General features: G+C 38.1%; 1 protein-coding gene across 6 annotated transcripts in view; it reads right to left on the minus strand.

Annotated features, from left to right (window-relative positions):
• Positions 1 to 17059, minus strand: part of LOC103039965 (uncharacterized) — a 43219-nt gene extending 26160 nt beyond the window's left edge. The window contains exons 1-6 of one of the 6 annotated variants that reach the window (XM_049475860.1): positions 16919 to 17059; positions 14461 to 14657; positions 13022 to 13096; positions 9857 to 9983; positions 1237 to 1315; positions 137 to 281 (exon numbers count right to left, since the gene is read on the minus strand). The gene's annotated coding sequence lies outside the window, so the exon portion shown is untranslated. Of the gene's footprint in view, positions 1 to 136; positions 282 to 1236; positions 3708 to 9856; positions 9984 to 12978; positions 13097 to 14460; positions 14658 to 16918 lie in introns of those variants that run through there. The other 5 variants (XM_049475864.1, XM_049475859.1, XM_049475861.1 and 2 more) reach the window with 5 other exon arrangements.
• Between the last annotated feature and the right edge of the window lie 10240 nt (positions 17060 to 27299).

The following is a 27299-nucleotide window of genomic DNA, read 5'->3' on the forward strand; positions in this document are numbered from 1 at the left end:
AGCTTGTTCACTGTGGGGACAGTATATTTAGGGTTGAAGGCCTCACCCTTCCTACGCCAAACAAAAGCAACATCCATATGACCAAACAGCTCAAATTTGGTTTCATCAGACCAAAGGACAGACTTCCAAAACTCACCCTTTTGTTTCAGATTGTCTCTGGCAAAGGTAATTCGGGCTTTGATGTGCCACTGTGATAGCAACAGGGATTTTCTTGGACGATGACCACAAATTCCACCATGATGGAGAGCTCTCACAACAGTCTTGCATGAAACATCAAAAGTCTAGAAGAAGCAAGTTCAGCAACAATCATCATTGCAGAGGTCCAGGGATTCTTGATGATATCTCTGATTATTATTCACTGCAAAGTATTGGAAATCTTGCTTTTTTCGACCATGGCCGTGTATATTTTTAACAGACTTTGTTTTTTGGTGCTTTGCGATGATGAAACCACAGCTGTTGTAGAAACCACTGAATGCTTGGAAACCTTCTCCATGAAAATGAAGGTCGACTATCTTCTGTCTGAAGTCTAGACTGATTTTTTTTTTCTTTTTGGCATGATGATATTGCTTCTTACAAAGATTACAAAGCAACCCTGGAGTATCTCTTTCATTCAAGAGGTCTAGTTAGTGATACTAACTCTGCTTCTGGCAGTCACTTAATTAAGGTTCAGTGGTAATTGATTGCTCAGGTGTGGTTTTAAACTTAATTGATTGCTCACGTGTGGTTTTAAACTTAATTGATTGCTCAGGTGTGGTTTGAAAGCATGTTAATTTGCTTTCAAAACATAAAATCACATGGGGGCTAATCATTTTGACCATCTCAGTTTTCACCAGATTTTTTTATAACGAAATCTTGAATATTTATTTTACATTCCAAAGTGGACCAAAATGGGGCCATATCATGGATTAGTAATTTACTATATGCTATTTTATGTTTATTGCAAAAAAATTCCACTATTTCAGGGGAATAGTCAAAAGTTCCTAGTTGGCCTCAAACTGTATGTTTTTGACCTTAACTGTATGTAAATCAGTGGTTAAGTTTTCAACTGGTGGTGCACATATGCAGAAGCGGAGCCAACTAAGTACTTAAAAACTTGTTATTAACTTAGTCTTTTTTCTCTTTAAAGCTGCTTTAGAACATTTGTTGTTAAAGTGCTATATAAATAAATTGAATTAAAGGATCATTTGTTATAAGCTGCCATGGCAGAGTATTTTGTGAAAGAGCAGTTATCCTGACCTTCTGAAGTTATCCTGAAGTTAAGAGGTCCATCCATGCTGTCATTTCTCTTACTTCTGCCCTTAGAACAGAGCAGCAACTTCCTAAGAAAACCACAAAAAGGGGAGGAATTAAAATGTGAAATCTGTTTCTGGTTATGCTCTGGTCACCTGTGAAAACTGAATCACAATATAGTAAAACAATTTCAGAAAAATGTTCCACAAAGTATTCCTGCAGACTCAATAGGAAATAGGACCATCCAGCTTTTTATTAGAGCACAGTTCAAAAGGCTGCACTTCTCATGCTAAGAAGTTGCATTAGTGCCTCTGGTGTGGGCAACTTGGACATCTAAGGGTGCTTTCACACCTGAAAGTCCGGACCGTGGTCCGAACCAAGGTTCATGTGTTTTATCCGCTTATTTTTGTTTTCACACTGCAGTTTAGGGAGCGAACCAAAGAGCTTTGTGTGATACTCCTACATCCTTTTACCATCACTTACGTATCGATGCGTTTTCCTTAACCTGATGCTGATTGGTTTTAGAAGGACATGCGTCTAACGTCGGCGTGTTGACAATTCAGCGTGTGGTTCATTTGGTGGAAAGCCTTTCCAGGATAAGGATAAAATGAATGAACAGATTCATTTCTTCTCCATAGTAGTGCTGCTGCTATTGTGTATTTTATACCAGCAGCAGCAGCAGCAACTTCAGGCACAGTACTCTGGTTTAGTTCAATTCGCTAAACGAACGTGCTTGTCCTGAAGCAGCTGTATCCACGGATCATTTTTCCTGCTTTTCCGGTTATTTTGAGAGGGTACTGACTGCAGCCTGCAGGAAGGCGGAGTTGAACGTCCAGTGCGTCCAGCTCCGCCCACTTTGTTAGCGTCATGCCGTCCAGTCCCGCCCACTTTGTCAGCATCATGTCTTAGCCCTGCCTCTGAACGGAAGTAAACAATGTACAGGGCAGTTAGCGGAATTTAAATATAACGTGCCGCGTCGTCCGGCTTAAATACTGTGTAAACACTACAAGCTTGCGAGACTGGACGTCCAACTCCGCTATCCCGCAGGCTGCAGTCAGTAGTAGTTGGTTATTTTTCTTCTTCTGCTGTCGTTGTTGAGGAATGCCTGCTCAGCTTCCTGTAATTGGTCCGAAAATTCGAACCATCCAGAAAAGCTCTTACACACTGCAGGCGAACTGGACCATGGTTCAGAAGATCCGGACCGAGACCACCTCTCTTGGTCGGACCAAAATCTGGTCCTTTGGTCTGGACCGTGGTTCCCGCCCCCTTTCACACCTGCTACTTTGATTCAGACCAAACTGAAAAGTCTGAAAGTCCGGACCAAGCGAGGCAGGTGTGAAAGCACCCTTAGACACCTTAATATACTGTCATTGCTGGACAGTTTATTAAGGTTTTAAGTTACATATGTTTCTATCCAGATAACATCCCTTTCAGGGAATGTCTTGTATATTTCAGCAAGACAATGCTAAACCACATACTGCATTCATCACTACAGCTTGAGAAGAAGAGTCCATGTGCTAAACTGGCCTGCCTGCAGTTTTGACCTTTCAACAATAGGAAACATTTGGTACATCATTAAACGGAAAATCTGGTAAAGAAGTGCCAGCACCGATGAGCACCTAGAATCCTCCATCAGACAAGAACGGCAATATTCTTCTCCAAAAACTCCAGTAATTGCTCTCCTAGTTCTGTCCCCACTGTTCTGAGATGTGCTGCTGCATTAAGTTCGAATTAAGTTAATGTGATCATAAAATGATCAAATGTCTCACTTTTAAAATCTGATATGTGTTCAGGGTTCTATTATGAATTAAATATAGGTCTATGAGATTCAATAGACCAAAGGATAGACTATCAAAACTCACCCTTATGTTTCAGATTGTCTCTGGCAAAATTTTGTCGGGCTTTGATGTGCCACTGTAATAGGTCTATAGGTCTATGTTTTTATTTACATTTATTTACACCTTTATTTGTCACTGTTCATTTTTTCGAACTTTGGCTAAAAAAATAAACTTTGCAGCAATGCAACATGTCAGTTCACATGTCTTCACAATCACAAGGTGATTGACAATCTACTGCATGCATATGAGGTAACAATCTGCACTCAATTTATTTGAGTAGAGTTCAGGCCATACAGTAAAAACATATACAGTGTTATGAAAAAGATTGGGCACCCCTGATAATTCTCATGATTTTCCTTAGTAAATCATTGGTTGTTTAGATCAGAAACATCAGTTTAATATATCACAGTAATTTTTGAGAAGTGAAATGAAGTTTATAGGATTTACAGAAAGTGTGCAATAATTCTTTAAACAAAATTAGGCAGGTGCATACATTTGGGCACCCTTGTCATATTAATGATTTTAATACCTTTAGCACTAATTATTGGAACACAAAATCTATTTGTTAAGCTTATTGACTCTTGACCTACATACACAGGTAAATCCAATTATGAGAAATGGTTAATGTGGACAATTGCAAGCTTTGTATTTTCTCTGAAAAGCGGCAACACGGGAGCCTCAAAACACAAATCACAAATTACCTGAAAACAAAGATTGTTCAACATCATGGTTTAGAGGAAGGATTTAAAAGCTATTTAAGAGATTTTAGCTGTCAGTTTCCACTGTGACAAAAAAAGTTTTATAATCGTGTAGGTTTGCTCACAGCCAACCAATGCATTTGCAGTAATCTGCATTAACAGATAAAATGACACCTGTTCTACAACAGTCTTGTAAGGGGTCGGCCAGTGCTGCCAGCGGCCAGCAGGGGGCGAACACAAAAACCCCAGTATGCCAGAAGGTAATCAGTGCAAACGAGACACACCTGCTGGCACTGGTATATAAGGCCAAGAAAAGCAGCACACTCTTGCCACACCTTTGTAGAGGGGTGACCGGTAACATAGGGTACTGAAGAAAATAAAAGGAAAAGGAAAAGAAAAGGAAAAGAAAAGGAAAAGAAAGATCTCAAAAGAAAGCAGAAAAAAGTAAGAAAAGATCTCATAAAAAGAGAGAAAAATAAGAGATCTAAAATGAAAGCAAAGACTTACAAAAGAAACAAAGAAATAAAGAAATAAGAGAAAGAAAGAAAGAAAGAAAGAAAGAAAAGAGCTCAAAAGAAATAGACTTATTTTAGCAAGTTTCCTTTTTAGTTTGTTTGCCTTTCCTTTGTTTGAGCAATGCCATGTGGCATCTCCTTTGTTTGGTTTTCCCGCCTTTTTCCCTCCTCAGTTAAGAGGGTGTAATTCCAACAGCTGCCTGTCCTTGCCAGTGGTGCACGGGTAGAGTGTTGGCCCAGCACTGACAAGGTTGGGACTTCAAGCCCAGCATAAAGCAGTCCCTCTCACACCACTTCACATCCATAACAACTTGTAATAAATCCTTACATGATCCTTACACAAATATTACTTGCCTCTTTGCTCTTGGGTCCAGTCCTTCATAGTCCCGTGACAAGTCTTAACAAACTGTTAAAACGATGTGAACTTGGTTAATAACCTGACCACTTAACGAGGCAATTAAGTAAAACAGATGAAAGCAATACCCTTAAATAACATCACATAGGCATATAAGAAGTGACATAAAGAACTTTTCTGCTGAATGTGAACTGTGGTGTAAACAGATCCCATCACCAGTCCACAACCTAATTTTACGAAATATGGAGCAAGCTTTGACAATGTCCTCACTGCTGCACCGGACTCTATTCACGCAACGCCTTCGAGCAGCAAGAAGAAGAGCACGTCGTCGTCGCTGGATCGCTCTGTTTGCAGCTGCAGAGGTATTTTCATCCGCACCAATTACTTCCATAATGGACTGCAAAATGAATACTAAGTGAAAGTTGCCATAAGTTAATAGAGCCCAAAATTTACATATAGGTTTCCTTTCTTGCCTAACTTTAATACTTGCTTTTCTTCTAGTTACACAGCCCTGTAGTCTATGCCAGGATGAACAGGGCTGTGCCACTCCGGTCACAATATTTTGATGGGGTCTCTGAGCTGAGGGAGTCCTACCGTTTGTCCCAGGCTACTATGGACACTGTCACCCATCGAGTTCATAGAGCTCAAACTCATGGGTGGACACATGAGGTTTGTGTGCTCCTCAGTGTATATTGGTTTGCTCATGAACTGTCGTACAGGGTGGTAGCAATGGCATTTGATGTACCGAGAAGCACTGTACATAGTCTGGCCCACCACTTCTGTGCTGAGATACTCACTCTGCTGAAGGAAGTAATCTGCTTTCCAGTACAACAGGAACTCTCAGCTGTGGTTGCAGGGTTTGCTCTGGCAGCCAACTCTCCTGTGTTCTCCAAGTTTGTGGGTGCTATTGATGTCATGTCATGTACAAGTGAAGGTTCCACCAGGTCCAGATGGACATGACTACATTAACCGCAAGCTGTTTGCTTCTATCCAGCTCCAGGCAATATGTGACAGTAAAGGAAAGTTCATCGACATTGACGTGGGGTATCCAGGCTCTGTCCACGATACTAGGGCGCTGAAGAATAGCCCAGTGTATGTAGGTGCACTGTATCCCTCTGAAGGTCACTTCATTGTGGGGGATGGAGGATACCCATGTATCAGCACTCCAATAACCATCATTACCCCCTTCTATGAGCCAACAGATGGAAGAATGCAGGACAGCTTCAATCGCTATCATGCAAGAGCCCGGAATGTCATAGAGCGAGCCTTTGGCATGATGAAGGCCAGGTGGAGAAGTATCTTCCTTAAGGCACTTGAAGTAAGCCACCTCTTTGCTCCAGATGTGGTAGCCATCTGTGCAATACTGCATAACATTTGCCTGTCAACAGGGGATGTTCTTGAACCAGAAGACAGAAACGACCAGGTGAATGTCCTGCCACCCAGACCAGTTCGGAATGAGCGCAGTGGCCAACCACTGCGAGCCTGTTTAGCAGCACAGTTGTCCACCCCCATCATTTGGCCAGACCACCTACAACATCATGACTACATATCATTTTTTTTACTGTAAATAAATTACATTTTTCCCAAGAAAACCAATCCATATCTTGTCTGTCAACACTCCATTTTAATTAGAAAAATGGTGCAACTGTGCAATGCAATTTCATGACAGCAAGGGTGTGTATGTTGTGCTTCAGGATTTGCAGCAGTACATTTTCTAAAAATGACTGATGTGTCATCAATCTACCTATAAGGCTACAACACAACCATTAAACATTATGCAGCAAATTCCAACTGCCTAATTGTGTAGTGCAGTGGTTTTCAAACATTTTTAGTTGGAAACCTTTTGTTAATGGTAAGTGCCACTGTGGCCAAAAGCTTGACAAGTTATACCATTTGGGTATTAAACAGGCTAGGGTATTTGTTAATCATTTACCTGGCATTTGCTGTTGGTCCAATAGCTCTTTTTTATAAATAGTAAGGTGTCAGAGTTCTCTGAGAACTCTGGAATTACTACATACAGACATTTGTGATCTAGTTCATATGTAAGCACAGTCACTCAACATACTGATAATATCTATGTGTATTTTAAAGAAATTACACATTAAGCTTCTGACCAAGGGGCATCACATGGGTGATGCTCATCCCAAGACAACTGCACTAAGGTCTACAAGTGATGTTTCCAGTAATTGTGCAGGTTATACATACATACATACATACATACATACATACACACACTTACAAATGAAACACAAAATAAATGAAATTAACATTTTGTCAATCATTTTCTCAAATAAAGCCAAAAATTTCTCATTCTGAGCCTGCTCCCTCTGGGCTCTAGCCTCCTCTCTGGCAGCCTCCTCCTTCAGAAACTCTAGCACCTCTGCAGAGTAACTTTGCCTTCTCCTTTTGGCTGCTGGAGTTCCTGAAGAGGGACAGGAGGTACTTCTGCTGGTGGAGGGCACTGACTGGCTCACAGAGTCAGGGGCAGAGCTGGCACAGGAGGGAGCATCATCTTCCAGTGTGGAGCCTGAGGCCACATCAGCTGGTGGGCTTGGCAGCTGGGCACTTGTGATCCTCCTGGGAGGCACAATTAAGGGTTTGCCTCCCAGGATGGCATGCATTGCCCCAAACCAGCGCCATGTTGCTGCTGTGGTCTCCCCCTGGTCAGTGCCCGTCCCGGTAGGGGGATTTCTTAGCTCCTAAAAGACATCATTTTGGTGTTACAATGTACAATTGTTCATATTACTTACTAAACAATATAACAAATGGTTTGTACAAAAAGATCCCATGTTATTCTGTGCTCCCACTTTTGCCCAGCACCAGTGAAAAGGAACATCTCCCGAAACATAGTGTTCATTGTTTGTTTCGCTGGTTAGGATATTGTAACACAAGACACTCCGTGCAAGCCGTTATACCTTCAGTCAGTATACTTTTGTCGAACAGGACATGCACCTTATTTATTTTTTTTAAGTTGTCCCATTTTTGCCCATTTGCTCAAGAGACACCTTACTCTCCAAGCCCAAGTCTCTGCAAATTGTCCTGTAAATCAAGCATCATGAGTCTGACATGAATAAAGCTGCTAATTTAAGATTCTGTGTCGTATCTAACAGGTCAGCTGTACAGGAATGTAATGTACCTATTGATGAAGGTTGCATATGTAAATATTAAATTATTTTGTATATATTTATTTTATATATATATATTTATGATTTCATTAAATGTAATAAAACAAATAGCAACTATTAATAAATATTAAATATAACAATAAATATAATATTTTGCATATATGTGAAAATATGAAGTTTAAAATATGAGTTTAAACAGCATCAATGGAACATTATTATCACACAGAGCTAAATATTCAGATGTTACAATAAAATCATGCTTACTCCCAGGCATTTTTGGCTGCATTTCTACGGCCAGTGAAGAGGGCAGCCCTGTCTGACCTCAGCCTTATGAGGGTTTCGGTTTCCTCATCAGTCCCTAAGTAAAAATAATTTAAAAAAAAATGTATATATGATATGTATATATAACAACATATTACAAATAGGGTCATTAATATAGTTTTACTGAACATAAAAAGCAACTTTTGGGCAGTTGTGTTAACTGCATAAAGAACATTTAAGTAGATAATGCCAGGTGACAAAAGAAAACGGTGTTAGCTTATCTGAACTATAAATTATATTACTGCTTTACTGGCTGTTGAATTAGATAATAAACCTAATTAATTAATGTGTTTATGACTTACATTTGTGCGTTGCCTTCGCCATGTCGCGTGCTCTGTGGGCGTGGATGCAGTGATGTCATTTGAAGATCCCTAAAAGTCTTCCGGAGTAGGATACACTAACCTCCGTTGGAAGCCTACTACAGGTGGATTTTAAGCGGCTTCTTTCGTCTCCTACGGTATTCGGACAGGCGGCAAGATGGCGTCACGAAATCAGTTTCTGGGTCACGGAGGAGAGGAGGAGGATCGGTAGGAAAAAGGAGACACTTTTGGGGTTTCTGGACGCAGCCATTGAGCCGAGCTGAACTTTATGCAAATGAATCCGTCCAAAGCGATGCGTCTATCCAATCAGAGAGCAGGTGTTCGCCTGATACGTGTCTGCAGCGCAGTGTCTGAAAACATTTAGTTCTGCTTTTAAGCGTCCAGAGAATCCTGGAGGAGAATTTTCAGGCTTTCCTGCCTCACATATTAAACCCTGCTGATTTACAGGACTCTGATCCCAGTAATACAGCGAGGAGAAAGGCTGCAGAGATTGTAGGGGTCTCTAGTGGGTTTTTTAAAATATTAATATATAATTTAATTGGAAAAGTTTGCTTTTGTTAGCCTATATTCTGCTCACTAGACAGTGTAATAAAGCTCAATCAAACATTTATATTTATTAATACACATTTATATTTTTGAATTTATAGAAAATAATAATAGCTTGTATAAAAGCATAAATTTTTTTTAGAACGATTTAATTGGACGACGCAGGGAACGCCTTTGTCACGCCCACATGCGACCAGTTGGAGGGGGGCAGTGTGACCATGTGTGTTGACGCGACAGAGCAGTGTAATCAAACCTGACTGAACTGGAGATGTTTTGTAAAGAAGAATGGTCCAAAATACCTTCAACCAGAAGCTAGACTCTCATTAAACTCTCGCTATAGGAAGCGTTTAGAGGCTGTTATTTCTGTAAAAGGAGGATCTGCTAAATTTTGTTGAAATTTTTTTGTTGGAGTGCCAAAATTTATGCACCTGCCTTATTTTGTTTAAAGAATTATTGCACACTTTCTGTAAATCGTATAAGCTTAATTTAACTTCTAAAATATCAATGTGTTTATATGCTATATGATATATTTAACAGAAATTGCTGATCTAAACAACCAATGATTTATCAGAAAATTATCAGGGATGCCCAAACTTTTTCAGTACCACTGCACATTCAATTAAATTGAGACACACTAAAAGTAATAAGACAAAGTTTACTCAACAGTTCTCACATAAACGTACACCTTTCCTTTTGACTTTTCTTCTGCCAGCTTATATCCCCCATTAGATAGGACTTGCATTGCAGTTCTTAGCCAGCAAAAAGACTGCTCTTTACACTACCAGTGTCCCTCATTAAGCATCTAATCTCCCAGTATCAGTTGCTATTTGCAGTTACTGTAAATAATAAACTTTCACATGGGGCACTGCGATGTGGCAAGGTAGCCCATCACCAGATATTGCATGTACTTTCCTTTTAGCTCTGCTGCGTAGAGGGTCAGCGGGGTAAAAGGGAGACAAAGGGAACCAGGGCTTCTTCTTCTGGTAGGACAGATCAACCATCAGGGAGGGAGAGGGCCCTGAGGGTCTTGTTTGCCTGTAAAAGAAAAAATAATTAGTTAGTTAATGTGTAAAAAATAGTGATCACTTTTGTCATAATGTGTGAAAATGTTGAATAGGGCTATCTGTGTGAGTGTTTTGTCTGTTTAATGTTTAATGGGTATCCACCCCTTGAGGGCTCTTTTTATATGGTCAGGGCGGGGCATATGGTGTAAATGTTGGCTGGGGTGCTCAGTTGGAAAAACTCTCTTGGGGTAACCGAAGCTCTGTCAGGTAGAGGTGGGCGATACCCGGTAGAGCTTAAATTCCCGAACCCGACCTGACCCGAGGCCCGACCCGAAATCGAGAAATCGATTCGGGTCGGGTCGGGCTCCAGAAAATAGTCTTAGATGTAGGCGTCTGTTTTTTAATTATATTTTTATTTTTAAATAAAATAACGAAAATAACGAAAACTGAGAGTGAAACTAAACTAATTTATTTATAATCACTGTTTTCACTACCGTAGTTCTACAGCGGGGGGTGTTGTGCCGATTCTGTCCGCGAAGCGGGAGTCGGATTCAGCAGAGAGTCGGATCGGCACAAGCGCAGCGGCACCTCGCGGTCCGCGGTGTTAGTTGTAAGCGCTCGCGCTAGCCGCAAAATACGATAGAAAACACTGAGGGAGCTGCAGAATTATGTATGGGACTAGAATATGAGCACAAGGAGATCAAAGAGAACCTTTACCTGTGAGTACCTCACACCCTAACAAGCAAATCTCTCTCTCTCTCTCTCGCACGTGAACTCCTCCGCGTTTGACTTGCAGAACTGTGTTTAGCTGTTCTTAAAAATCATTTTAATTAAATAATAGTTCTATGCTTCTATGTTACCGTGTTAATTAACATAATTCTGATCATATTTCGCTCATTCAATCAGCCCAAAAACAGCCAGTTTATGGTTCGGGTCGGACTCGGGCAGAACGTGCACGGGCTCGGGCTGGGTTGATTCGGAATTTTTGGGCCCGATCTAACCTCTAATACCCGGAATGTTGGTATAGATCCGATACCAAGTAAATGTAGTGCCAGTATTGCCGATATCGATACCGATATGGAACAGTAACAAAACAAAGTTTGCCTTAACATTAGGAAAATAAATCTTTTTTGAGGTAGAAAAAGAGAAACCACAATACAAAAATAAAACAAAAAATTCTTCCCTCACTAGACATCTTTTCTAGGAAGAGAAAAAAAGCTTGAGTATCGTCCTTTTTACACAAGTATTGCTCAATATTGGTATCGATATTATTTATATTTGGATAGATCCGCCCCCCCCCCCTCTACTGTCAGGTGTCAATATACATAATTTGCTAGCCACTTTTAGCGGCGTGTAGTTTGTACAGAGAGCGAGAGAGTGAAATATATAGTAAGGAGGATTGGCCTTGCGACTAGTGATGGCCAGATGAAGCCTTATGAAGCTTTGAAGCCTTCCCTCCAAGTGGTTCGAGACGCACACTTCGTTGTCCTTATTGTAAAACGCAGAGAAGGAAAAGAACCTTCATCCCCAGGGTAGTCCAGCTTTTTTAAATGCTGAAAAATGACTGTTCAAATGAACTGATAGCACATTAATCTAATGGCGTATCTGTGCTTGTGTCTGTGTATTGTGTGTATTATTTGTTGGAGTGAGTGTGTGCCTTTCTCTGAGTTTCTCTCTATGCCTTCTGAATTGCTCCTTGGGGACAAATAAAGTAATCTAAATCTGAATCTGAAAATTTAGATTTTAAGAAAAGCCCAGAGTTTCCCAGTTAGGGACGCGTCAGTAACAAGAGGAAAATAAATTAATTTCATTTATTTTAATAGATAAATAAATTCAGTAAATTGATGCAGACAGTTTTGTATTGTAAACTGCTTAACACATCTGTTATTGCTGCAGCAATTAAACACTTGCAGGTTATAATAGCTAATAAATGTGAAAAAGTGTAAAAGTTTAGTATGATTCATGGTTCTAATGGGATAAAAACATCACTCACTCTAATGCGTGTGTATTTTTTGCATCATTCTCTTAAAGTAGGGGGAAAATAAATATCCTGTTTTTATGATAACAGAACAAAAACGTTATTTTTATGAAAAAAAGTATAAAACAAAAGGATTTAGTATAAACAAAAGGATTTACTAATGTTGTCCATTTCCACCCCACCGAAACACACTCGAATGCATGTCAAGTCGTAATTACGACCTCCAACCCCATAAGTGGGAATTTCCGAGGAGGACTTGAAGGCAGCATTACTTCTCCAGCTTGGGAGGACACTTTTACACATGTTCTGATTTGACATGTTGTTTGTCTCAGCTTTTGTTTAAGTTTTTTTGTGTGAATCCTCGTAAATAAATCACTGTGCACTTGAAGGTTTGGCTCACGTCTCCTGTTCCTCTTAAACTAAAAGGAGACGTCCTTTACCTTTTTTTACACAAGTTAGAATGGGTCTATGAGTTATACAAAACATGTTCATTAAGCTCTTTGCACAAAATCACTCTCACATAAAGAGCTCTCACCAGCTCTATTTGTGTCAGTGGCAATCCCTTGTCACTTTTATGCAAATAAGCTGTTGCAGGTCACACCATTTTTACGCTGACAATTTACCATGTTAGTGTTAGCTTTTGCTAAATGGCTAAACACAAACAAGCTAGTTCACACTTAACTGCGAGAGAAGCACAAAACTCATTATTTGAAAGCATCTCCATAACATCTCCCTTACCTGCTGACTTGCCACGGACAGTAGGTACAGATCCCTACCTCAAACAAAGTCTGCTAGCTAATTCTGCTGTGTATTGTCTGAGGTTCTCCACCAAAATGACATAAATGGCCTTTTTTCAACTGATCTAGTGGGTGGGGCTGGTAGAAGCATATGATTCTTGAAACCAAAATATTTCAGCTGATTTACAGAAAATGGATGGATTTTTTTTTAGTACAAAGGCAATCGAGAGGAAATACAAAACTATACCTTTAACGTCTTCTCAGTAACACAACTTTTCTTCACTTGAAAAAAAGACAGAAAATAAACAGACCTTTTTAATGCCTTTAAATATGACTTTGTCTTCTTGTGCTTACTTCTGCTGTCTTTCAGTGTCTCTCAGTTGCTTCACGAGCATCAAAATTAGCTGCATAACTGCACGGTACACAAGTCTACAGAAAGCACAACACAAAAACAGACACAACTGGTGTAAAATTAATAGAACTTAGATAGTATTATTTTATATATATATATATATATATATATATATATATATATATATATATATATATATATATATATATATATATATATATATATATATTCACTGCTAAAAAATATTTAAAAAATGTTCATCAATGTACTTTTAAAATACAAAATATAACATTTATTTACAGTTATTTTTTTTAAATGTAGCTTACAAAACAGTAACCTTTTGGTAGCAGGGGTTATTTTCTTGCATGTTTTCATGCAGCTATAAATTTTATTTGGTCAACTTTTGTGTAAAAATATAGAAAATGTTTTTAACAAAGAAAAGTTTGTATTTCACAGTTACACTGTAACCCAGAGGTTGTTTGAACTCAAATAATTTAAGTCTGTTTTACATAAAATTTGGATATTTCTAAACAATACTTAACTATTTTGAGTTAGTTTAACATTTGTGGCCACATATACATTCAAACTGAGATCTTTTAGTTAAAAGATCTCAACTTAAAATAACTGAGTTTAGTCTGTTGCCATTCATCTATTTGCATACTGGATGTGTCCAACAGTTTCGGACACTCACCTTCAGTGTGTAGTGATTCCCCCTGGACTACCTTAGAAGTAAATATAGTTCCCCTTTAGTTTTAACAACTTGATGTTTTAATTTATGCTAACTCGAGCTTTCATTCCACATTACCTAAAAAAACTGAGCAAACCGGCTGCCTTAAAATTGTTAAGTAAACTCAACTTATCCAATCTTACATTTTAACAAAAATAAAAGAGTTAAATCAACTTCCCCTTTAGTTGTAATAACTTGATGTTCTACGTTATGCTAACTTAAGTTTTCATTACCCATAACATTTTTAAAGCAACCGGTTTCCTCACATTTTTAAAGTAAATTCAGTCTTAAAAAATACAATATGTTTCCCATATGACTTTCCCATATGGGATGCTGACTTGTAGCTGATTCCCTTTCACAAGAACACTGTACATTTACAGCACTTAGATGACCTTCTTACACAGTTACTGGACAGTGGATGAGTCACGCTGATTATAGTGCATTAAAGGGCACAGTGAGCACTAATGCCCTAATGTAGAATTGTGCCATTAGAAAAAATGTTATCTGTTAATGCTCAAGTCATTGAAATTGATTAGCTGGCCCTAAAGCTCTGTATAAAATATATTTATATTTAAATAAAGTGTAATTTAACTGGGGAATATTTCACAATGCTGCTAGACATTCCTATGCTGTTTCTGGGTGGTTGTTGCCAACAATTACTGTGGTGACCCATATGGTTGCTATACAGTTTGCAAAGATGTTTAAAGGGATTACTTAAAGAGTTGATATGTTGTTCCAGATGGTAACCAGACACTCAGATGATAAGACTTGATTACTGCAACTCTTCTGGCTGGTCTTCCGCTGCGAGCTACCAAACCCCGGCAACTAATTCAGAATGCAGCAGCACGACTCGTCTTCAATCTTCCAAAGTTCAGTTAGGTGACTCCTTTGCTGCTGTAAGACAAGTGTATCTGATTGTGGTGATTGATAGAGGTTGTAGGAAAGAAAAGGGGGAGGGGCGAGAGAAAAGATGAGAGAGGAGAGATTAGGAGGCTGTTGCTGGGGTTTGGAAAAAGGAAATGACTAAAAAGTATTAAGAACGAACACTAGGCTCCCTGTTTCAGCTGCATATATGCTCATTCAAAATGAATGTATTTTAGTAGAATGGTAGAATAGGGGGGCGTGAGGTGTGCAGGTGTGATGCATCAGGAGCAGAAGTAAAAAGGTTGTCTGAAAAATAATTAGTCCAGTAAAGTACAGATGCCTAAATTTTCTACTTACGTGAAAAAAAGTATTTTTCTATTTGTTATTCAACACTTTCAAGTTATTTTCATAAAACAAGCTAATGCTAATGCTGATGCTAAAACTGATGTTTATGTGGGGTTTATGTGACATCCACAAAGTGTGGTCACATTTGTGTTAATAATATAATTTTTGGTTATTTTTATTTATTTAATTCAATCTGCCATGTGCCCCTTTTTATGTACTTCAATTAGGTATGTCACAATAAAAAAATTTCAGGACAATATATGTTCCAGAAATTATTGCGATAAATGATAATATTGTCATTTTATAGTGCCACTATAGAAATAGTGTAGAATAGAATAGAATAGAATAATATACTAGCATAATTCTATTACACCATTTTACAGTTAAACTAACTTTTTATTATTAAGAGCAGACATTAGGCTTTAAATTTAAAAATATTTGAATATCCTAAATTACTTAAACAAATAAACCACCCTGGGACTCTGTGGGTTCTGAAGAAACTGCACTAAATATTAAACAGACCTTTACTGTGTGTGTGTGTGTGTGTGTGTGTGTTATTATCACGACAGGCCTTTCTAAGGCAGATACACCTGCTATACCCTGGTGCTGCCAGTAGATGGCAGTGAAGCGCTAGCTATGCTGCGACTGCTTTTAAACCTGTTTTTTAGGCGATTTCTGTGATAAAAAGACACCAAAATCACTTTAAACCAAAATCACTTATACTAGTCCACATTTAGACACCTATATTAAGCTGTAAATCAATTAAATGCTTATTTATTTAGTTGAAATGAAGACGTGGATGAGGGAAAAATGGCGGATGCATTGGGTATTGTTTTAATCAGTTGTGCACGAGCTATGTTAAAAATATTTAAAAATGGGATGTTCTAAGCTGCTCTGAGAGTGTTTTCTATGTTTCTATGTAGTGGTTTATTCTTTTACAAGTATATTTTTGTCCATTTTACTGGATATTGATGTGTTTTTATTTTTATTTTTATAAAATGGCTGTTCTAAGAGGGGTGTATTACAGTGCTAGCAATTAGCAGCTTGAGCATTAGCATTTGTTTTGTTTATTAAACTGTTCAGTTTAATGTGAATGATTTTGCGAGCGAACCTCCTCTGAATAGTAATTTATGGCGAGCACTGTGTAATAAATGTATAGTTCATATATAATTAAGAGTGTTAGAATACATATATTTATATATCTTTTGGGGAAATTACTACTGCTTATAATAATACATTCATAGTACTGTGTCAGGCTAAAGGTAGGCTAAAAAAAGTATCAGATAAAAAATGAAGATAAATATTCTCCTCTATTTTTTATATACATATTAATGGATTTATGTACCTACATTTGAACGTTTTGAATAGAGATTTGTGATTAACTAAAACCGGAATATATAAAAAAGATTTCTTTTGGGAAAAAAATGTTAAAATGAACCGCAGACCAGAGTGGCATTTGTGATGAGTTTTTCATGATTGTGATGTCATGCTTTTAAACCTGTATTTTAGGGATATTGGTTGTTTATGGGTCTCAAGCCTGGGACCTGTACCATTTAATATAGACTGTATATAGAATATGTTCATTCTTCATCACCTCGCTTTATTCATACATTTCTGTATGGAGATCCAAACAGCTGTTGAAAGTGTCAGACCAGATCTGTACCCCCTGCACCCCTCCTAAAAGCCCACTGTGAATGAAAATGAAGGGATGCAGTGATGAGCATGAGGTCATCTTTTATGACATCATTCGTAACCAGGCTGCACTAACAGCACAGCAATCGTGTTTGCTTCCTCCATAGATTTACCTCAGCTAACCCTGTCTCAGATCTGCACTCTCATCCTCGCCCTGTGTATCAGGAAGCCATTGATGCTGTAACACTGGACTGCAGATGAGCTGCGTGTAAACTCAAGCGCTGCTCTTGTGCTCTCTTTCTCTCTCCGACAGAAAAAGGCAGCGACTTACCTTTCTTTTAGAGGTAGAGAAGACGGTTCAGCTCTAAAACAGCCTTTCACAAACCTCCAGCTGATGAATCTGCCCAGAAACAGCCTCTGATTTGGCCACTGAAGAACAAAAAGAGAGACCTTCTAAATCAACACTGAATGAGTATTAAATCCAGCATAGACCATATTTTTCTTGGTTTTGAACCAAACTGACAGTCATTGAGATTTGAAGTTGTTTCAATTCCCTCCTAACAAACTGATATAGTAGTGCATCTTTAAAATTAGACTCTTTTTAATCATTATGGTTTGCAGCTAAAACAGAAATAATCTCACATTATTAAGATATAGAAAAATACTTTTCAAGCAGTATATACCCTGTTTATCTCTCAGTTTCTAGCCATCTTATAATCACCATCACACCATCCACTTCCACCAACGAAGGACTGTTCTCCAATTCCCTATCACCTGAATAGTGATCACCTTCAACTCTCTTTAAAGTGTAGGTGATTTATTTTGCAATTATATAACAAGATAAAGTAAGAGAGAATAATCCTAAATGTGATGAAACTGGCTCTCATCAGAACCAAGAGTTACATCTGTTGCACAGGATAACATTATCAATGTTATTTTATGTTACTAGTATAATTATATTAGTGGCACATAATTACAATATAATAATTTAAAAATAGTTGTTTGGTGAGCCAAGGAAACACACACACACACACAATTATATGCAGAGACAAAAATACAAACAGAAACACAGGGAAAAAAGTAAAAAAGCATTTAAACCCACCATACAGGAGCTGCTCCTACAACACCAGCATACAGACCAGTATCCTGAGCTCTTTACTGACAGCAGTGAGGAGCTGATCTCTGTGTGTGTGTGTGTGTGTGTGTGTGTGTGTGTGTGTGTGTGTGTGTGTGTGTGTGTGTGTGTGTGTGTGTGTGTGTGTGTGTGTGTGTGTGTGTGCGTGTGTGTGTGCGTGTGCGTGTGCGTGTGCGTGTGCGTGTGTGTGTGTGTGTGTGCGTGTGTGTGTGTGTGTGAGATCAGCTGCCCTGCCTATAAATGACATCATAGTCCAGGAGAAAAAGGCACTGTCAGTGAAAGTGAAAGGGAAACATGCTGTTTAATCCCAGATGGCACCTTAAAAAAAAAAAAAAAAAAAAGCAGAAATAATCAACCTGATTCTGTTCTAGATTTTTTCTCTGCCTGTGTCTAAAGCTACATTACAGAGCTTACATTAAAAAGATTACAAGATACAGTGATGTAAAAAAAGTGTTCACCCCTTCATGATTTCTAATTGTTTGCATGTTTGTTACTCTTAAATGTTTCAGATCATCAAACAAGTTTAAATATTACTCAAAGGCAACACAAGTAAACACAAAATGCAGTTTTTAAATAATAATAGGTTTTTTATTATTATTCATGGATGAGTAGTTTCTCCAGCATTTTACTGACATTTTACAGTGCATTAACTGTCATTTATTTAATAAAAACAATATTTTGTGCTAGATCTAATTACAAAAAAAATACTGTAATTTTAAACAATAATTAACTGTTTTCTAGAATGGCTGAAGAGCTGGTGTGTAAAAAAACAACCTAAAGAATCAAAACAATAGGTTCAATCAATAGGTTCAGTATATTTGTGAGTAAATATAATGCTCTGGAAAAAAATAAGAGACCACATAAAATTATGAGTTTCCTTGATTTTACCAAATAAAAAAAACTCTGGAATATAATCAAGAGCTCTAAATGACAATATGTTTATTTGGAATTTGGGAGAGATGTTGTCTGTAGTTTAAAGAATAAAACAACAATTTTCATTGTCCTCAAAGTAATACCTATAAATAGCAAACTTAGAGAAACTGATTTGGAAACTGAAGTGGTCTGTTATTTTTTTCAGAGTCGTATGTTAAATAAAACAGATTTAAAATCCAGCTCAAAGTAAATTCACTGCAGATCTCAGCAAGCATAAAGTTACAGTGAAAAGAAAAATGCTAAAAATGTATTAAGGGAAATAATTTTAATTACTCCACAAATATACATATTTACAGCAATGTGCTGTATTTGCCGTTACAATTTTACCTGCACATTCACACAGTAAAGGTACACCAGCAGCTCATTTAAGGAAAAAGCAATGTTTTTTATTCCTTATCCTGTTTATTGTTGAGGTAAAAGTCAGGTTTGCGTGGTGCAGCACAACTATGTGTGTGTGTGTAACGAGTGGATTTACACAGGGCTGGGGAAGCACAGCATGCACGGTGATCCTAACTGTTGACTGTTGTCAGGGTTTTAATAAGTCAGTGGTGCACCTTTGTTTTCTGCTGCCACAATAGCAACACACCAGAAATTTACCTGAACACACCTCACTTTCAGACCACACCCATCAGTGTAAATATATTCTTAAACTCTGACACTAATTTAACAGCGCGGGTGCAAGGCATGAAAATAGACTGTTCACGGCTTTTAAGATAGCAAAGAGCATCATGATGTGCCTAACGCAGGGTATACAATAGGGCCCGTTATGTCATTGATTTTGATATAGCAAATCAGTGCTTATTTTTGCTGCTTAGAGCTGCCCTTGGCTGTCGATTGTTGCTGATTTGGGAAGCCATGGCTATGATTGTTGCTGTTTATAAGAGTACAATGAACAATAAAGCTTTTTTTCCCCAGTCAGATCAGCTGTTTTCTCTTCTGCCAGAAGATGGAGACAAATTATTTGAAATAATCTCATATTTGTTTATCTGTTTGATTAAGACCTGAGGAGTGTATGATTAAATGGATACACTATTCAGCCCCAAAGTACCTTTAAATTTCTCACTGATGTATTGTTCTCAAAAACCTGTTGATATTGACTAGAATCCATGCGACCTTCAACAAATTCCCAGTACCTGCACTGATCACACAGCCCCACAGCATGTTGAAACCACCACCAAATTTTACTGTGGGGAGCAATTATTTGTCTTGGCATGCTTTATTTTCCTTCCCGTCATCCATACCGCCCTCCAAATTTTAGTTTCATCAGTCCACAGCACTTTATTCCAAAATGAAGCTGGCTTGTTCAAATTGTGGCGTGTGCTCAGAAAAGGCTTCTTCTGCATTTCTCTCCCATACAGCCTCTCCTTGTGTAAAGTGCGCTGAATAGCTAAATGATGTGACTCCATCTGCAGCAAGAGGATGATGTAGGTCTTTGGAGCTGGTGGGTTGACCTTTGGTCTTCCATTTCCTCATTTATGTTCCTCACAGTGGAAACTGACAGCTGAAACCTGAGATAGCTTTTTGTATCCTCTCCCTAAACCATGATGTTGAACAATCTTTGTTTTCAGGTAATTTGAGAGTTTTGTTTTGAGGCTCTTATTTTGTCACTCTTCAGAGAAGATGCAAAGAGGAGAAAAACTTGCAATTGGCTCCTTAACCCTTTCTTATACTTGGGTTCACCTGTGTATGTAGGTCAAGGGTCAATGAGCTTACCAAACAATTTTTGTGTTTCAATAAATAGTGCTAAAGGTATTCAAATCAATAAAACAACAAGGGTGCCCAAATTTATGCACCTGCCTAATTTAGTTTAAAGAATTATTGCACACTTTCTGTAAATTCTATAAACTGTGGTCATCTGCTATATGATATATTTAACTGAAATTGCTGATCCAAACAACCAATGATTTATGAAGGAAAATCATGAAAATTATCAGGGGTGCCCAAACTTTTTTATACCACTGTATATGAGTTATTGTGTATTTTTATGACTTTTTTATGAATAAGTGTGTGATTGTGCTATATCCACCAGTTTGTATATGTGTGTGTGTGTGTGTGTGTGTGTGTGTGTGTGTGTGCGCGTGTGTGTGTGTGTTGGGGGGGTTTTTGTCAGTAAATAAGTGGGAGTGGTGTGGGTGATACAGGTTTGGGTGAGACGAGAGGAAAACTTAAAGTAGCGCCTTCTCTCAAATCAGAGACAAATTTCTCCTCTCCTCTGAGGGTAAGTGTGTATTCTTCACTCTTTTCTGAATATAAAGCAATAATGAGAACAGAGAGAATATTGTAAGAAATTTTGTGTGGGTGAGGGTATGATATTGGGCAGTGGTGGCTCAGTGGTTAGAGCACCGGGCCACTAATGACAAGGTTCCTGGTTTGGTGGGTTAAAACTGTTGGGCCCTTGAGCACGGCCCTTAACCCTCACTTCTCCCTAGGCGCCGCACTGACGACTGCCCAGCACTTTGTTGTATCTCTGTGTGTGTTTTCTGAATGTGCTTACTAGTGTGTATGTGTTTACTGCACGGATAGATTAAAGGCAGAGGCCAAATTTCATCTGTGCCCAGCACAAGTATGGTGTATATAGCTGTTGGGTTGTGTTGTCTCTTATAGTAAAAACTAGGACTCGCCACTTAAAGGAGAACTGCGGTGTGAAATTTACTTTGGGTGTAGTAAAACATGATAAAGAGTAATAACCTTTGTTGAATAACACACCTCCGCTCTCCCATAGCTTTCTGAGATCCAGTACATTTGTGCTTTTTGCCCAGCACTCTTTACAAGGGCCGCTTCGGGGCATAATTTGCCCAAATAAATCGCTTTTTACACCATTATGCAGGTTAAGTAGCTTCACACCTCCTTGGTAGAATCCGGAGAGCTCTGACATTTAAAACGAGGCATTAATAACTTAATAAATAAGTGCAAAAGAAGCTTATTAAAAACACTGTTTACAACCCGTGGTGCTAGCTTTAGCTCCAGGTGCCGTCATCCTTGTACTGATAATGACATAGACATATATACATAGACTCTGCTTAGCCTGCCTCACGGTGCCCAGTGCATTTATTTACACTGAGGAAGGTGTTTAATACACCTATAATAATCTTAACTTCAGTTTTTACCCGATTTTCACATGATTTGGTTTGTTACAAAGGGCAAAAAATTTGTAATGATTCAGGACGCTGTCACATATTACAAATACCTGCTTTCATGCTGAAATACTATGTATTATGCTCTTTAACAAAGACAGACATACGGTATGGCATTAATTATTATTACGTGTGTACATATAATTAATGCAATACAGAAACAAAGCTCTTTAACTGGGTCTAAGCTGGAAGTTCAGAGTGTGCCATTCAATCATTCAGCCAGAAAACAGATCAGTGCGTTGGGCGGGGCAGATCACGGCGATAGTAGGAGTCAAACTTGGTGGCTTAATTAACTTGCGTTAAAAAACTGTAACGCGTTACTAAATCCAAATTAACAGCGTGCGTTAAAGCTTTAACGATGGCAGCCCTAATATTGCAGACCTGAAATACAAGAATTTCATTAATAAATCAAATGAAGTTGAGCGGACTAAACGTGTAATATCTTGGGTTCATACTGTCTGCAATCAAATAAAAGTAAACGCAAGTAACTGTTTTTGTAACTTTTTTTATTTATTTGCATTTTCCATACTGTTTCCATACTATTCTTTTTAACAATTATCGTCCAAAAAAATGACTCATGATGGGTCTTACTGCTCGCTCAATGTCTGCAATTATTGCGTTTTTAGTTCAATCTGCACATGGCAGACAATCTGTCAGTTCTCCCTCCCTATAATTGGTGTAGGTATCCCAGAACCTTCATGTTGCTGCGTGTTGCAAAATAAAGAATAAAAAACTTGCACACACACCAAAGGATAACAGAACTTTTTTTTGGCTAATAAATGGTACCTGAAATCACTAATACAAACTGTACAGAGGGCAAGACTTTCATTTTTTGTACTTTTTAAACTGACTGGCTGACTCACAGACTCTTTGCAGAGAACAGGCCAATCAGAACCCTCTCGGATTTGCATGCGCCTCATGAATATGCCCACGAGGGGAGCAGCTTTCTCACCCTCTCTTTCCCAAACGCAATTGGGGAAATGAAGTCTGTTTCCCCTGTGTGCGTGTTTGTGTTCACTCTAGATTCTGGGAGATTTTATCTGACTTGTGGGCATCAGGGAGCCGTTATTTATATGCGGTAGACTCCCGCAACTTCCGGGAGACATGGGAAGTCTGAAATAGATGGTGCCAAGCCAACTCAACTCAACTGAAAGTCACTATTTGAATGCAATAAGGCTGTCAGATAACACAATTAATTTCAAAACACAAAAAAAATCAATGCACTAAAAATTTTTATTGGCTTTTGTCATGGCACCACAATGGTGCTATTCAGCCTCCTTATAGCGCAAGTGGAAGGGATTGTAAATAAATGATTTAGTTTAGGTTATAATTTTAAGATGCCTGGTATGTTAAGCCTCTGAAATAAAGAGAAGTGGTATTTTAAGAATATGCCAGTTATACATTCATTGATTTACTGCTCTGCTAAAATTTATTTGAATTGCGAAACTTAAGATAAAAATTAAAAAGTGATAAATGTGCTTAATTTAGATTAATTAATCACATAGCATGTAATTCATACGATTATATTTTTTAATACCTTGACAGCAGTAGAATGTTATATTTGGCCATTAAAGATCACCTAACTAACTCAAAGAAGTTAGTTAGTTAGGAATGTTTAAGAATATCGAGTTTTAGTTTCTGGTGCGGCCATGATGTGGAAATGCAGTGATGCAGTCTCATCCTCTCTCTGTCTCTCTGCACCCAGAGTCACATATTTACTGAAGTTGTTTTTGACAGTCAACATCTGGAAACCTTGACATGGTCTTATAGAGTGCACATACATACACAATGAATATACAAAAACCCCTTTGGCTCCTTAAAACTTTTACTGGTAACACTTTAAAATAAGGGTACATTAATTAACAATACTTATGATAGAAAGTATCAACTAATTATTTACTGACACCAGTTAAGACATTACTAATCATTAAAAATGCTTTTAAATAAAGTCTCAGATCATTATTTACAAATTTGTAAGCATTAAAACTGAGTAATGTTTATAAATGTCTCAAGTGTCAGTTAACAATTAGTTGCTTTACTTTAACAGTTTAACAATGTTCATTATTGTTTTAGGTACTGCTATTTGTGTTGTTTGCTTGAGTAATTTACTTAAAAACTTAAAGTTCTAGCAAATTGTAGGTTTACACTATAAGGGTTTTAGTTTATTTAGTTGAAAAATATTTATACATTTAAATATTACGTTTGTACAATTTACTAACATTTTATATTAATGTCAAAAAATGAATGATTTATACACACTGTGAACAGTTTAATTAGATATAAAACACAAGCTTATAGTGTATGGTGGAATTCTTGTTCCACTAAGTACTGTATATTCTACCTCATGTAGATCATAAATGTGGTCATTAATGTTCTATATGTTACAGTATGTTCCATATCTCTGCACCTACACATTTCATTTGTAACCATATCGGTACTACACTGTCCTGTTTGTTCTCTGCATATCTGCTGTATGTATTATATTTATTGTAGTGTTATAGTTCTATGTTGCACATTCGTTACATGTTTACACTTTATGTTTGTCTATTGTATTGTGTACCTGTATCCGGATGAAATCACTATAAAAGCCTCTTGGCTTGACTTGAATTGTGGGAGGAGTTTAGTGATTAAACTGGGTAGGTGAGAGGAAGAAACTGTAAGTAACTTCCCCCAGATCACGAGTCTCTTCTCCTCTAAGGGTAAGTTCTAATATATTACCTCTGCATAAAGCATGCAGAGGAAATGCAGAAATTCTGTGAGTAGTTGTGTCTACAGGGTCAATGTATGTGTGTGTGTGTGTGTGTGTGTGTATGTGGTTGTGCATACAGAGACAGTGTGTGTGTGTGTTTGTGGTTATATATACGGGATCAGTGTGTGTGTGTGTGTGTGTGTGTGTGTGTGTGTGGTTGTGTATACAGGGTTAGTGTGTGCGTAATTATGTATACGGGGTCAGTGTGTGTGGTTGTTTATACAAAGTTAGTGTGTGTGAAGGTTTATACAAGTTCAGTGTGTGTGTAGTTATTAATACATATTGTGTATACAGGATCAGTGTGTGTAGTTGTGTATACAGGGTTGGTGTGTGTGTGTAGTTGTGTATACAGGGTTAGTGTGTGTGTAGTTGTGTATACAGGGTTGGTGTGTGTGTGTAGTTGTGTATACAGGGTTAGTGTGTGTGTAGTTATGTATACAGAGTCAGTGTGTGTGTGCTTGTGTATACAGGGTTGTTGTGTTTATAGCTGTGTATACAGGGTTTGTGTGGATGTGTAGATGTGTATACAGGATCAGTGTGTGTGTAGTTATGTATATAGGGTCAGTGTGTGTGGTTGTATATACAGGGTTAGTGTCTGTGTGTGTGTAGTTATGTGTACAGCGTAAGCGTGTGCGTAATTAGATATAATGGGTCAACGTGTGTGTAGTTGTGTATACAGGCTTAATGTGTGTGTGTGTGTAGTTGTGTATACAGGGTGTTGTTGTGTGTACAGGGTCAACGTGTTTGTAGTTATGTGTACAGGGTCGGCGTGTTTGTAGTTGTGTATACAGGGTGAGTGTGTGAGTATTTGTGTATACAGGGTCAGTATACAGAATTAGTGTGTGTATGTGGTTGTATATACAGAGTATGTGTTTGTTGTTGTGTGTACAGGGTCAACGTGTTTGTAGTTGTGTATACAGGGTCAATGTGTGGGTGTTTATATAGGGTCAGTGTTTGTGTAGTTGTGTATATAGAGTCAGCGTGTGGGTGTGTATATAGGGTCTGTGTGTGGTTGTATATACAGGGTTGGTGTGTTTGTAGTTGTGTATACAGGGTTAGTGCAGGGATGGGCAACTGGCGGCCCAGGGGCCGCACACGGCCCTCGTCATCACTCAGTGCGGCCCGCGAATAGATCAAAAATAATTTCATAATTTCATAATTAAGAAAAAAAACAAAAAAAAAACGTAATTCTACTTTTGACCGCTAGAGGGCACACCGTTTCTGACCTCACCCCCTCCTTTTGTTAAAACCTGCTGACAATTGTCTGATCGTAGCTTAGCAACTGTTACTAAGAATATCAAAGCACAATTAAATCACAGAATCTCAACACTCATTTACCTGTAATTCTCCTTAATCTTGCCAGACAGGAGTCCCTTTTTTTTTTTTTTTTTTTTTTAATCTGTTACTGACACAAAGTATGGGCTTTATTAGTGAATGTGTCAAAGCAGGGATGGGCAACTGGCAAATAATTTCATAATTTCATAATTAAAAAAAACAAAAAAACAAAAAACAAAAAAAACGTAATTCTACTTTTGACCGCTAGAGGGCGCTGCCAAACAACCACGAAAATTGACATTGACATCCAGTCCATTGTGAGCCAGCAGGCCAAACCACAGCTCTCTCATTAGCTTCAATAAATGTTGGGCCTCTGTGGTCTAGTTTTCTGCTATTATTGAATGAGCTATTTGCAATCAGTTTATAAATCTTTTTTGTTCTTTGTTATAAATGAGTTCAAATGCCTTTTGCACTTTTATAAGCAAATGTTTTGTCCTTGTTGCTTATGAAGGACTTGTTATAATGAACTTATTTTACACAGAGGAACTACTGTATTTGCAATCAGTTTTTTAAGCAAACTTTTTGTTCTTTGATATGAAGGACTTCCTTTTTGCACTTTTTTTAAGCAAACGGTTTGTCTTTTGCCGTATTAAAATGCATTAATATGCAGAAAATAGTTGTTGATAAATGTTGGTGCTGTAAACATACAGATATAAATTCATATAAAATTTGTTCTTATTGAAAATCATTTGTAGCGTTTTTCATATTCAATTATTTGTAGTGCGAGGTCATGTGGCCCTCCAATGGTCATGCTGAAAAAAATGTGGCCCTCTCCATCATGGAAGTTGCCCATCCCTGGGTTAGTGTGTGGCTGTGTAGTTATGCATACAGGCACAGTGTGTGCGTGTGGTTGTATATACAGAGTCAGTGTGTGTGGTTATGTATACAGGGTCAGTGTGTGTGTTTGTATATACAGGGTCAGTGTGTGTGTGTGTGTGGTTGTATATACAGGGTCAGTGTGTGTGTTTGTATATACAGGGTTTGTGTGTTTGTAGTTATGTATACAGGGTCAGTGTGTGTGTAGTTGTGTATACAGGGTCAGTGTGTGTGTAGTTGTGTATACAGGGTCAGTGTGTGTGTGTTGTATATACAGGGTTTGTGTGTTTGTAGTTATGTATACAGGGTTAGTGTGTGTGTAGTTGTGTATACAGGGTCAGTGTGTGTGTAGTTGTGTATACAGGATCAGTGTATGTGTGATTGTGTATACAGGGTCAGTGTGTGCGTAGTTGTGTATACAGGATCAGTGTGTGTGTAGTTGTGTATACAGGGTCAGTGTATGTGTGATTGTGTATACAGGGTCAGTGTGTGCGTAGTTGTGTATACAGGATCAGTGTGTGTGGTTGTATATACAGGGTTTGTGTGTTTGTAGTTATGTATACAGGGTCAGTGTGTGCGTAGTTGTGTATACAGGATCAGTGTGTGTGTA

The sequence above is a fragment of the Astyanax mexicanus genome, chromosome 3, assembly GCF_023375975.1.
Source record: "Astyanax mexicanus isolate ESR-SI-001 chromosome 3, AstMex3_surface, whole genome shotgun sequence".
Classification (NCBI taxonomy): domain Eukaryota; kingdom Metazoa; phylum Chordata; class Actinopteri; order Characiformes; family Acestrorhamphidae; genus Astyanax; species Astyanax mexicanus.